The 13,666-nt window shown below is 36.2% G+C and overlaps 1 protein-coding gene across 2 annotated transcripts in view; it reads left to right on the plus strand.

Moving 5' to 3' along the window:
• Positions 1–13,666, plus strand: part of FLRT2 (fibronectin leucine rich transmembrane protein 2) — a 61,753-nt gene that overhangs the window by 7,500 nt on the left and 40,587 nt on the right. The window contains exon 1 of one of the 2 annotated variants that reach the window (XM_068398311.1): positions 10,542–10,624. The exons of the other annotated variant lie outside the window; for it this stretch is intronic. The gene's annotated coding sequence lies outside the window, so the exon portion shown is untranslated. Of the gene's footprint in view, positions 1–10,541; positions 10,625–13,666 lie in introns of those variants that run through there. 2 annotated transcript variants of the gene reach the window in all.

Consider the following 13,666-nt stretch of genomic DNA (forward strand, 5'->3'; position numbering starts at 1 on the left):
AATACCTTGTTCTGGCCCTGTGCCATGCTGCTCAGTGAAGAGCTTCTTGTTGCAGTAGTTCAGCAGTAAATTGTAAAATGCTTTTTGCCAGTAAAAGTCTTTTTTTTATTTGAGAAATTACTTTCACTCTTTGACAAAATTAATTTCAGAAACCTTTTCTTTAGCAGCTGTGCAACAGAGTAACAGTCTTTACTCAGAGAGAAGTGTCCACCATTATAACTTCGAAAATACTTAGGCAAGAAAGAAGCACAATGGACGTCTCTTTTTTTTTTTTTTTTTTTAATATGCACTTTGAACGCCACAGACAGAGACAAGTGCCTTATCATTGCCCAGAGATGCCTAAGCCTCTGTGGCAGAGCATCTGACATAACGTTACTCTAATTGCTTTATCCATGTTGTGTCCTATCAAAATCTCTTTTTTATTAATGTGGTATTGTGTATTGAGAATGATAAATGTATCTACACACATGCAGGGACACACACACACAAAGAAAGTGTAAAAAAAAAAGAGATTTCTGAGACAAATAAGAGTTGCAAAAGATCATTTAGCAAAATCTATTTCCTTCTGAAGCCTAGTTAGCATGTTCCTTTTTTATTATTATTATTTAACTAGAGAGCAGGGTAATCAGTGATCCTGTAGAATTTTGAAATAGAATCTGTATATGAGTTTTTCTAGTTTGCTTGCTTCACTCCTCTAGTGCTTTTCACTCATAGTTAACAGAGAGCTGTTTCACAAGTAGTACTCTGTTTAATACAGTTTTTAAAAGAACCATGCAATTGGATTTCTGGGGGTTTTTTTGAGTGCTGGCTGCAGGGTGCTAAGTCCCTGTCTTCACACTAGTGCCTTAGTTTTTAGTTACATATAATTCCAGTAAAATGCAGTGATTTAAAATTAAAGAAAAATGAAAAAAAAAACAAACCAAACCAAAGAAACCCAAAAGCAAAACCAAAGGAAACCCAAACCCATAGCCTGTGAGCTATGGAAATCTCAGTGCTAACAAGATGGTTGTTTTCTGTCCCACACTGGATAATCTTATCACTATCTATTTAACTTAATATTTAGTATCAAATACAGGTTTCAACTAGATAGTCTATTATCACAAAAGTCAAACAGTCAGCTCTATCCTTAGATCAGCACAGTGGATCTTTATAAATCTGGAATAAATGAGATGTTAGAGTTGCTGCCAGCAGCTCTGGCAACAGAACTGTTGATCTGCCCAGATTCTCTTTCCTGCAAAAATTTCTTATCAGCAGATCCACACATCCGACATGGTGTGACTGTAGATTTACAGATAAGAGGACAGAATGACTGAAAGCAGATGGATGACATGAGCATAAATAGGTCATGAGTTATCAACTGCAGAGCTTGATCCTGAGCTCCGTGAGGGGTGATTATAAATTTCAGAAACCCCCTGAGGATAAGGAGCCCTCTAGGTAGAAGGGTTTGGCTTTAATTCTTCGCCCTTCATTTGTCCAAATTTGGAAGTGCATAAATCAGTCTGTATGAGCAGAGATGACTCTGAAATTCATCACCACTCATCTCTGTGACATTGATGGAAACTCTATTGGATGAAATGCATAGGTATTCTAATAATGAACTTCTGATATTCAGAACTTCCCTTAGGCCATCAATATCTCGTATGCAATCATATTTTACAAGCTGCTGAATGGTTGTCTGGTTACACATGTGCTGACCGAGAGAAGACATCCTACAGTCTAGCCAACCAGCTGCAGAAAGATGATCCTCTAAGAACTAGGAGAATAAACACCTTTAAATTTCAGATAACATCAGTATCAGTTCACAAGCTATTTAGGTCTTGTGAAGAAATATTTGGTGATCCTGGGAAGGGGTGTTTGTGTTGAATGATAACCATGTTTGGCAGAAAGACATTCTTTTTAACTCCTTCAATACTATGCTAAAAGAGTATATCTTACTTATTAGAAGCAGAAAAATGCAAAGACCTGTAGCCTTGCTACGAAATTTATACTCCCTTCCACCATCTGGGGTACTTTTATTGACATATATTTATATTCTGGTAGCAGCATACTTCTCTGCTGTTTCTCTCTCTCACTCTATATTTTTAAAATACATACAGCAGCACAGGCTGAATCAGAATTTTTAGTTAGCTCTTCAGCTAAGAAGGATCTCTCTTAAGCTGGAGTTCATTCTATTATGTCTGTCACGTCAGATGCATTGAGGACACAAAGTATCCTGAAGATACTATCAAAACTAAAATGAGCAATAATGCTGGTGGAAGCTTTTATTATCATTTAAATATTTCCCATATTGTTTTTGCTGGTTAAGTATTGCAGTATTGTGCAGAGGGGGTAAAAGCAGGAAAGGGAAAGTGACTAGAAAAAAACTGAGGGAAAAACAGGATGAAAGCGAGTGATCAAAATTTTCCAGACTGAATGAAGTGCAGAGATAAACAATCAACTTTCAGTGCAGCAGGAAATCAGAGTTTCCTAACGATTATAGTTTTAACCACCTAAGCTGTTATTCATCTGAGAAGACAACTGTTCACTGCCATGAGAGGGAGAGGTAGGGCAATGCACAATGCAGGAGGAGCTGGGAGGGGAGAAAAGGATCTGTGAAGTCTCCTCATAGATTCCCACCCCTTTCTGTGGTGGGAATAATACACGAGAATCATCAGGCAGAGTTAATGCTACCTCAGACCATGTTAGCTCTAGAGCAGAACCCTTACTGGTTTGGTGAGTCTGGTTTGGGGAGCTTTGGTGTATTCCCTCTTAATATTATTCCATGTTCTCATTTTTGTCACCTTAGAAACTGTGCATGTTAACCATAAGAAAAAACGGATACAGAGTAAAGATGGGATGGATAAAGCAATTAGTGAGTAACTAGTCTCAAAGTTTCCTCTCAGGCATACACAGAAAGTTCACTTTGAATAGATAAATCAAAGGGGAATAATAAATATTATTTTTTATTTTAAAAATATAATATAGATCCTGTCAACTTTTGTATTGTTTAGTTTTGTCTTGCCATTAGATCTCTCATCTGAAAGCTTAGAAATCCATTATATAACAAAAAAGACTGAATTAGGGGAACACTGGGGACAATATAGTGGGAGCAAATGGCACTGAAGTGGGTCTTTATTATTCTTGCTTATAGGAAACATGCTGAAGAAAATGATCATTGTGCACTGCAACATACAGAATTGTGATGTTGCTCCTGCGTCATTAGTGCATTCGTGCTGTCCTGTTGATTAAATCACCGGCTAGGTCAAACATTAATCAAACTCTACATTAAGGTCTGAGCTTGCAGTATGCTCTTTCCCCTTGCAGCTGAAGGCAAGGCAGAATTCAACACTCAATTCTAAAAACAGCAAGGGGACAAGAAGTGGTGTACACTGAGGATTGAACCAGCAACGGTCACAGAAGCACCCTGAATGTGTGTGCATACGGGAGGGCTGGCATTTCTCTTTCCCCAGTCATGATAAATGCTCACAATCAGCAGCACTACCAAGTCTGGGTGCTTAATATGACGGAAGGAAATAATTTATGGGGAAGGTTATACTAAAGGTATATGCCCTTGCTTTGTTAGAGAGGGTATGCAATTTTTTTTTATGATTCCAGCGTTCTCCACAAGTGTTCTGGTGGTAATAATATTTGGGACAATATGTAACTCTACTTATATGCTTACTTGTAATCTTGCAGAAAGTCTAGTAAAGGATCTGACTAGTATCCAGTTACTGTAACTGTGAAAGAGAATAAAAAACTCAGTGGAAAGATGGCACTGTATGAGTTAATGTGTTAGCCCTTCATTCTTTCAGATCAGGCTTCCTGTGAGTAATAAAACACAAGTCAGATGAATTTGGCTGGTTTCAGTCAAGCCTCTCATGGATAGTTGCCCACATGGGAATAACTACCGCATAGATTAGCTCTGTGAATAGTTCCAGGACAGGTGTGGGACTGAACAGCATTGGCAGAACTGCTCTGGGGAACTTGTGTGCAATGCTTCACTCAGTGGTATCTGTCTTCCCTTTTCATGAGCACTAAAATTCAGCCAAACATGTTTTTTAAGTAATTGTTTTTAAGGAGTTGGAGAAAACTCGTTTTTTGTCAGATTTGCAAGTCTTTTATTAGACATTTCAAAGAAATAGAGTACAAGTGAAAATTAAAATACCCTGAATTATTTCTTACTAGCCACCATTTTGTTCCTGAGAACAGGAACAATATTACAGCTTCCAACCCATCTTTCCTAACAGTCTAAGACAAATAACAAAAAAGTGCAATATTTTTAAAGCTCAAGAGGGGACAGAATGACGCAGGGTTTCTCCTGCTGAATACAAAATCTTTCTGTTTCTGTTTGAAATCCAGACATAGTCTGCAGTGAACTATATGAAACGAAAGGTGGACTCAGGTAAACCCACCACTATTAACTGAGCCTCATTTTTTCCAGTCCCTGTCAGAAGTGAAAAGATTTATGGGGTAAGGAGAATGAACTGCTCTTTCACCTCCACGTCCTCTTCTTTCTTTGTTCTTACAAAGCAGAACTGAGCCTAAGTCACATTGTACAAGTCCTTGTAAAAAGCATGTAGTCAGAAACAAACTCTGCAATATTTTTCCTGTCATAAAAAGAGACAATGCAGATGAAAGATAGAAGGAAGAGTTAATAACAGCATTTGATCAAAGGAGCGCTGACGCACAAGCGAATTCAGAAAGCTGCTTGATATTAGTTGTGTAGCGCTCGTGTAAATTGGGGCTGGACCAGTTTCCAGCAGCTGAATGTCCACAACATAAAACAGAAAACTTCTCTATTGAGTTCCTTGTTAGAGCCATGACTGTAGGCCAGCCTTCCTTCTTTAGCAATAAGGGAAAAGGGTTGTAGTCTGGGAGATGACACTGTGCTGTTTGTGCCCCAGTTGGCTCTGAATCAATAGAGGACCCTGCTCTTCAAATCTCTCACACAAAGTAAATATTTTTTTTCTTGATTTAACTGATGATTTAAGGAAATGCTTGCGCATACAATTGTCTAAGGTCAGGTTTACAGCACTGCTCTAGTTACTTGCTGCATAGTTTGGAGTTTCAGATTCATATGTGGACATGGTTATGTAATTTATCGAGGCATCTATTTATACTTCAGTTACGTTTCCTATCTCCGTCTCATAGCAATTGCTGTACCTGTTGTGACTGACTTATTTTCTGTGACATTTTTCATGCATTCCACCATTGCTGTATCAAATAAAGCTTGATTTTCACATGCGTGTGACCATTGTGGGCATGTAGAATGGCTCTAAACAATTTACCAGCCTGACCTTCATCTCCTTTTGCCAGAGGACTACAGACATAATGGTTTTATCAATGCAACTGTAGACTTTTGGCACTTGCATTAAATTTCAAGCTAATCGGTTTTAGTGAAATAAATAGTTTCTCTTGCTACGGGAACTCTCTACTGGAGGAGTGGGGAGAATAATGACAGATGTTCTCTATCAATTTGCCATTTTTTTTATTTCAATTAAGCCTATAGTTGTGCATATTCTGATGATGGTGTTGTCTAAGAAGGGTAAGAACAGTATGAGGAAATTGCTTTAATGTTACTGGAGATAATTGAGTCCTGCTGCTTTGCAGGTGAATGTTTACCTCCTGAATCTACAGTGAGACTTTACACTGTTGTCTCCAAACAGAAACAGGCAGCAAAGTGTGCAAAGCTTTGCTAGCTGGTAACCGGTGGTGTTTTTAAATACGTGATTTAGTGGCCTTTTTCCAGTACAAATTTCAGTAGTACCCCGGGGCAGTTAACGTCTAAGAATAAATGCATCCATTTTGTTAGTCATTGTTTCCTTTGTAGAAACTAGTATAGTGTTTTGCAACCAGATATAAAACACTCTGAATGATAATAAGCTACATTCTGTTCTGTTCTATTTGATTTTATATTCTGCTCGTCGCTGTAGTAGCCTAACACCAATCTGTAAAACTTTAGTGAAAGGTGTTGTTACAAAAGAATTCTGCAGTGTTTGATAATATCAAATTACTTTATTTCATGCAGAGAATTATTAATATGCAAACATGAGACCTGGTCAGTCAGCATTGCAAAGCTTTAAATTCCCTTCTGAACATGAAATTCAGAGCAGTGGTTTGCGCCTGTGATTATTTATGAGTGCATGGATCATAACTCCATTGACTTTACACATATGAACAATCTAGGTAAGTAATTAGCACAATGACATCAATTGTGCTGCATATTCCAACTGCAAATAACAGTGTTGCAAAAGTGACTCCCAATGGATCGTTCTTTTGGAAATGTAATATACAGCATCTCTCTCTCACCTTTGTGTTCTCTCTCTCTTTCTAACTGCTATCTTAACCTCCAATGCTTAAAACTCTAGATATATTGAAACCTAGGTCTTCCCTCCAAGATTAAAGGGTTGTACTTTCATGGTCCTATGATTCTATCTATTTTAACATCTCTTATCTGAGAGAGCTACTTTAGGAAGGAGTCTACAGGTTCTCTAATAAATATAGGTACAAAACTGTCATTTTAGACTGTGTGGCAATGAGATTAGAGCCGATTTGACAAGAAGCAAATCTCCCCTTCCTTCACTCTGGTTCCTTTCTCCCGGGTGATTATACAAGTTGAATTCATCAGTCCAGTGTATTGCTTGCTTTTTGGGCAATTTCCATTAGGAAGATTCTCCTTATTATTAATTATTATTTCCACATACAAATAGAATTTGGAGTAAATAGGGGAAGGACGTTGTAAGGCTGGTCGGAAAGCACAGCAAAAATCTGAAGAATACTGTAACAAAGTGACTGTTACTATTACAGTTTATGTATAGATCACTTGTTACAAAGAGCTGTAGGCAGCTATGGTTGATTTCTAAGGGGTTTGTACTCCATTGTAGCAATGTAAGTCAGGAATATTTTCTCACGGTTATTTCAGTGCATATAGAGTATTGCTCCTGAGGAGAACTGACTCCACATTACTTGAATTTAGCAATATCTAAGACTTTTTTTTTTCCACCCCAAAGCTTAAGAATGATGCAGCTGTACTCGTTTTTACAGTCTTTCCATGCCAAAACAATAGAAGCTGCTTTGATTTCTCCCGTATCTCCCCCGCCCTGTCCCAAAGTGAGTAAGGTATTATTGCTGTGAAATGCAGGTCTCCATTTTATTCTATATATGACATAGGCTCCTTCTATTTCCAGCTTGACCAAAAATAAATTTGGGAAGCAGTCCCCTTTCCACAGCTGAGGCCATGTTCTGCAAAATTCTGCATACTTTCAATTCCAGTCCAACTCAATAGGTTTTGAACATAAGAACTGTCTCGCAGGGTCTCCACATATATTTAAAGACAGAAATGTCTTGCAGCTCTCTCCATTTGAAGGAACAAGAAGCATCACCTATTACATTGTTAGATTTCTGAGTGAGAAAGATTTCATTTCAAAATACAGTATGACCTAAAATATAAATCTGAGACAGTTTGAAATAAAAGCCCTTTCTGAACATCAGATTTTCTCATGCTGATGTTTTTTGTTTAATTGTAGCAGTATCACCTGCAAAGTCCCCAAAATAACAGCAATAAGTAATAAAAGTCATAAGAATACGCATCAGGTTGGCTAGCATACAATGAGAATTAAAGCAAAGACCAATCTCCCTTGGTAAATGTTGATATGAATTATTAAATGAAACAATGGCAAAATATAGTCTGTCAAAAGCATTTTATTTCTAGAGACATGGAAGAAATTAAAATTTATTTCAAAAGAAAGCTTTTCGGTGTGTCTTCACATCTTAGTTTGCTTGAATTGTGCAACTTGTCTCTGTACTAAAAATTCCCAAATTAGTTTCCCAAATAAAGAATGTTTATTGGAATAATTTCCACAATGTGAAGCTCACCTAAGCAATTTCTCATATATATCTGAACTTTTCCTTCTGAAGTGTTTCCTGGAGAGAAAATATTGTAATATTGTAGTAGATGTGATTCCAGTGGGCTGAAAGTATGTCATCCAGTTGCTGATTTGATATTTAGCATATCCGATGATGCTAGAATATATACTCTGTAATTTGGAAATGCAGGTCTGCTGCTTAGTTGGTCTGTACTGATGTAATTTTCTTGGCTTTAATTATCTCATCATTAGACGAGTTATGTTAGTTTAGGATTTGAACCAAGGAATTAATGGTCAACTAGATGATCTGATCTCTAGATTAGCTATCCAGAGTAGCAAAAAATTAAAGAGAATATCAGGTATTAATGATGAAGCCATTCCTCTTAAATTTAACACAAAGTAATGAACTTTCTCTTTGACATTATGCTCAGAATTGGCTGATAATTTTAGAATATTTAAATAGATTTTGAATAGAATATTCTGATTTGGTGAAACAGGATATGTTTGGTGAAACAGGATGCAGAATTACTTATTTGTTTTCCCAAGTAATATTTTGATTAGCATATACACCAGAAATTTAATACCAGCCCATTGTTATATGTAATTGATTAATTTGAATACAGTCAGCACTTGCATATCTAATAGCACCAAAATAGCTAAGAGTAACCGTGTGAGCCTCCATTTAATATAAGTGATTAAAGTTCCTGGAGCCAAAGACCTAGGTGATGTTTTGGCCCTCAGTAAAATCAATAGAAATAATTCCCACTGACATCAAAGGAGTGGGGTTACTTCTGGCTACCCTTTCCAATTACCCTTATGGCTAATTAGGACTTCATTCAAGCACATCATTGGGTAGTCGCTAAATTTTTTAACACGCTTTTGAGCTCTTTATATTTCCTCTCTCATGCAAAAGAGCATCCATCCAACAAAAAGGCCATATATAAATGCTTAACTTGTGATCTGATTGCTAGTTTTAACTCTACTATAAAGTCCTACAAGCCACCTGGAAAGGGATATATTCCTTTTCTATTCCTTTTCTTCCTGCTCAGTGCACTGATGGAACATGGGTAGTGAGACAAGCATGCACACCAAAGCCAGACAAAAAAAAGTATTATGCAGACACCTGGAATCTAAGACAATACATACGATTTCTGTGTGTAATTCAGACTCAGTACTGCATGTTAGCGTCTGTCAGCAAAATCTAAAGAAAGTCTGTAAAGCAAGGTGCCAGAATTTGTATGTATATTTTGACATATAGACTACTTCTAACATTCAGGCTTGAATTCTTCACAGACCCTAATAAATTGCCTTTCATAAAGTGTTTGTCTCTAGATAATCAGGTAAAAATCATTGAGAGATGCTGAGTATTCTCTTGGAAACTGAAAATTATGATACTGTCTCAGCAGCTGGAATGCCATCTTTACTTTTAGCCATTGTTTGGACTAAGCAGAACATCAGGATATTTTTCTAAGAGCAAAACCTATTCCACAGTCTCCAAGAAATTATGGAAGCCTCATTTCTAGGCACAGATAAAATTAGCTTTGAAAAGCACCCATGTATTAGTGTTGAAAATATGCCTGCAGTGCTGGGGCTGGTACAGTTGGCATCAGGAAACTTTCTTGTCACTTAAGATAAATTGATTAATCGAGTTTGGTCATTTGGAATAGCAGAAAGGAATAACCAGGGCTGAATCTTACCATAGGATCCATATCTTCTTCTTTGACAAAGAATGCACTGACTGCAACATCATTGTCTTCAATTGGAGCTGTGGGTGAGTAATAAAGAAGATAATGGGAACACGTGGCACTGAAATAACAGCAGGAGTCTGCTGAACACTGTCAAGAGTTTTTGTCCAGGTGCCTATTCATACAATCTGTTATGTATATATTCCAGATCTTATATGCATAGGGCAAATTTGCTAAACCCTTACAAATGTCCAAATTTCCATTCACTTCAGGAAACCACATTCACATAAGAGAAGTACATACGTTGCAGCCAACAGTTAAAATTGTGTGCTGTAGAAACCTCTGGAAAGATACTGTGGTCATTTGTGTTATTGAACTCTGTGGGAGTCCGGTTCTCCTTTCTTTCCTAGGTCCTCTCTTACTCACATTCTGCACCTCCTCAAGCTCCTCTTCCTTCCTGATGGACTTCAATGCAATAAATCATTTTAAAATACAGAAGTAATACCTTGCTGACATAAACTGCTATGTTGCACACAAGATAGGGAGGTATATTTTATACTTGGGGTACTTTAGGTGCATTAATAACACCAATATTTATATTGCCATAAGCTTAGCTTGCGCTAGAGTGTTGTTTACATAGTGTTATGTTTCACAGAATCACAGAATCACAGAATTTTCCTGAAAGTATTCTTCCTGTCACATTCATTTCTGGCTTTTTGAAGGTAAACATACAGCAGAACAAAGCCATGTGTATGGAGTTCCAGTATTTTTAATATTATAGCTATAAAAATAATGACCTTTATGCAGCCATCTGCAGCTCTATGCAATACCTTCAAACTCAGAGGTTCTTTGAGATTATTAATAGCAATAACATTATCTCAGTAATGTGAGAACTGTAGCTGTCCAGATTGAATGTCACTGGTAAAACTGCATTGGAAAATATGCCAGTCTGTATTGGTTAAAAACATAAGTATTAAATCAAAGAATCACTCCTTCCATTTCAAATATTTCTCAGGCATTTTGAGCAAAATTCTGGAGAGTTACTATAATCAGAAAATTATTAGGATTATCAAGAAAGTATTGAAGATGTCCAAGGTAAGATTCCACTAATTTTTAAGTGTTGCTGCAAAAACATGCAAAGAGATTTGGTGCTTGCAAAATTTTGTGATAAGCTTATCAAGTATAGTAGTAATAAACAAGAAAGAATGAAAAAAAGTTACTTTAAGCAAATACTGAACAGCTTTGTTGCTATCAAAAGAGGGAAGATTTAATTCTGCTGAACAATTCAAGTTTCTTCAGACTGAATAAAAATACAACTGTTTTATTTCATTTACTTTATTTCACACTTTCCAAAGATTTAGGACAGAAAATATTATCATTGTTATTAGTATGAGTCCCTTACAAATAAACAAAATTGTTAAAGCATTTCTAGATCAAGCACATAAATAGTGTAATTATCATCATGTTCTTTGGTGCAAATAACCTGAAATGATATCTGTCTTTCTACAGAAATTTTATTTACAGTTTCGTCAATTCAATTTTGGTATTATCCTGTCATTTTTATTCCCTGGAATAAGTTAATGTTATGCTGGAACTATTTAAAGGGATTATGGTGTTGGTAAATTTTAAATTATGCTACTTGCGTAAGCTTATTGAAAGAAATGCATGATGAGCACTTTTGTGAAATCATGTGAAATCAAGTAAATTAGTCATCAAAAACTATCATCAGCGCCACCAACAAAACGGCCTTTAAAAGTTTAGTAACTAAAGAGCCACTTAGTGCAATTGTGCTTTAGTGATTAGAGAAGGGAGAGGCATATTACAGAAACTGAAGTGAAATTCTGTCTCTGCAGAAAATGTTGGGACATTTATGTTGGCTTCAAAAAGTCGAGATTTCACTCCTTGGTCTTACTCCTTCTAACTCTGCTGCTGACTCACTGAGCTTACTTGGTCAAGTCATTTAACCTTTGGTCCTATCTGGTTAAAAATAGTGACCTATCCCAGAAAGTTTGTTCAAAGCTGTGTTGGTGGATCATCTATTGTCTGCAGAACACTTAAAGATGATGCATTGAAAGGTGGTCTTTATATGAAATGTCCCATAAAAATCTAGACATCTCAATTTCTTCAAAATTGAAGTCAACAGCAAAAGAGAGTTTCCTGTGTTTTGTTTTGGTTTTCTGTGTTGTGTTTTTTTTTTTCAAAGGAAATATGCATTTTTCACCACAAAAATTGTTACTATTGTAAGGAGACGCTACACAAAGTAGAAACATTTAGCTCAGAAGAGGGGGAGATGCTGAAAAGGAGCTGATATTGTAATACAAAAGCTGTTATGTAGGTAGGGAAACATAGAATATTCCAAAGTGTCTTTTTCATTATAACAGGTAAAGGATATTATAGAATAAAGAATATTGTCTATCAGATAAAGAATATTATAAAAATAGACAAATACTTGCTAAAGTGATTGTCTTCTCTATAGTTAGGAGCTATCCTGCTGAACTCATTGCACAGGATATCTATAAAGTCAAAAAGTTATGGTCAGGACAAGTATTAGCTATTTATATGGATAACAGGACATTCTTAGTTACAAAATAAAAGTATTTTATGGATATGAGGATATGTGCCCTTGTAAGGGAGTGAATAAGACAGCTGATAATCATTCAGGAGCTAGGTAGAAGCTTAGAAAGTTGTTTAAAAATAGGTGAACAATTAGAGTTTAGGATCTCTTTAGTGTTTTAGTCTTTAGGACTTTATGAAGCATCTTGTGATGGCCACTGCTTTTGACTGGTCTGGCTTGCCTTTCTTCTCCCTTCTGTGATGTATAGCATATATTTTCAATACAAAATTTTTTTCTAGTCAGGATCTTACCACTTACCATATTGTTTAAACCATACTATATTCCTTTTCGTATATTTTTAGCACTAATCCTCTCATTCTGTCTAACACCATGTAGCCTTTTCAGCTTCTACTTACTAGGTTTAGTACTGATTAAAGTGCATTTATCTGAGCTACTAGTCTACATTATTGAGCTACATTTCATGAAGATTTTTTATGCATATATATATGCACCTGCACATAATCTATGCTGCATACATTTCTTACTAGAATTTTCAGCCTATGTAGCATTTTCTGTTTCTCATTTGCTTTCATGAATTATGAAGCTATTGCAATAAAACTATAGCAATTTTTGCCACAGTAGGATTAGTCTGTAACAATGGTAATAGTATAACTTATTATCATAGCACAAAAGGAAAATGATAGACTATAATGATTTAATCTAGATGCACTCCTAGAAAATACCTAAATATATGAGAGTTTTTCATCCAGTAGAACTTGCGAGAGACCCAAGAGGGTTAGCGTTTGGATGCTTAGGTTATGAGATCACAGTGTCATTTACTGTTGATACGATGATGCCATAGACAGTGCTTTTTATTTCCAAAGCATCACGTAAATATAAGCAAATTGAACCTTCTAACCCTGCTTTGAGCGACATGTATTTTGTTATCCCTATTGTAGCGAAACAGATGTAGAGAGAGGTTTTTATAACTCCTTCCAAGTAAGTTAAATTAGTCCCAGTATCAGGATTAGAGCTCTGTTACGGAGTTTTCAGTGAAGATGACACTGAAAAATGCAAAGGCAGAAAGGCTAATAGAAACACATATTTAAAAAGTGATGTTCCTTCATCTGAGAACGCAGCAGGAGTTAAGGACACATAAATTTCACCCTGGAAATCTGGAAGATTTGAAACAGTAATTCCTGAAGCATCCTTCATAATTGGAGTATATGACACAAGGAACAAATGAAAAGGACGAAGAAAAGAAGGAAGTGAACATCTTTGTTATGGTGGCTAGTGGTTCTTTGCCTTTGTCATAATCAAAGATTTAAAACACATTTTGAGACAAATATTTAAGAACAAAAATATCTGTGAAAAATGGAATGGAATGCAATTGCATTAGCCCAAGATAGAGGGAGGAGTCAAGGTAGACTAGCCTGATAGCTGTATTTAACAAGATAACTGTTTTTCTAGAAGAAAATGATAGTGCACATTTTCTATCTGGCCTTTAAGGGAGCATCTGATATGGTGAAATTATTTAAACTGAGGAAGAGACTTAGAGACTTACAAGATTTAGAAAGAATTAT

Source organism: Nyctibius grandis, chromosome 4 (assembly GCF_013368605.1).
Source record: "Nyctibius grandis isolate bNycGra1 chromosome 4, bNycGra1.pri, whole genome shotgun sequence".
NCBI classification, from domain to species: Eukaryota; Metazoa; Chordata; class Aves; order Nyctibiiformes; family Nyctibiidae; genus Nyctibius; species Nyctibius grandis.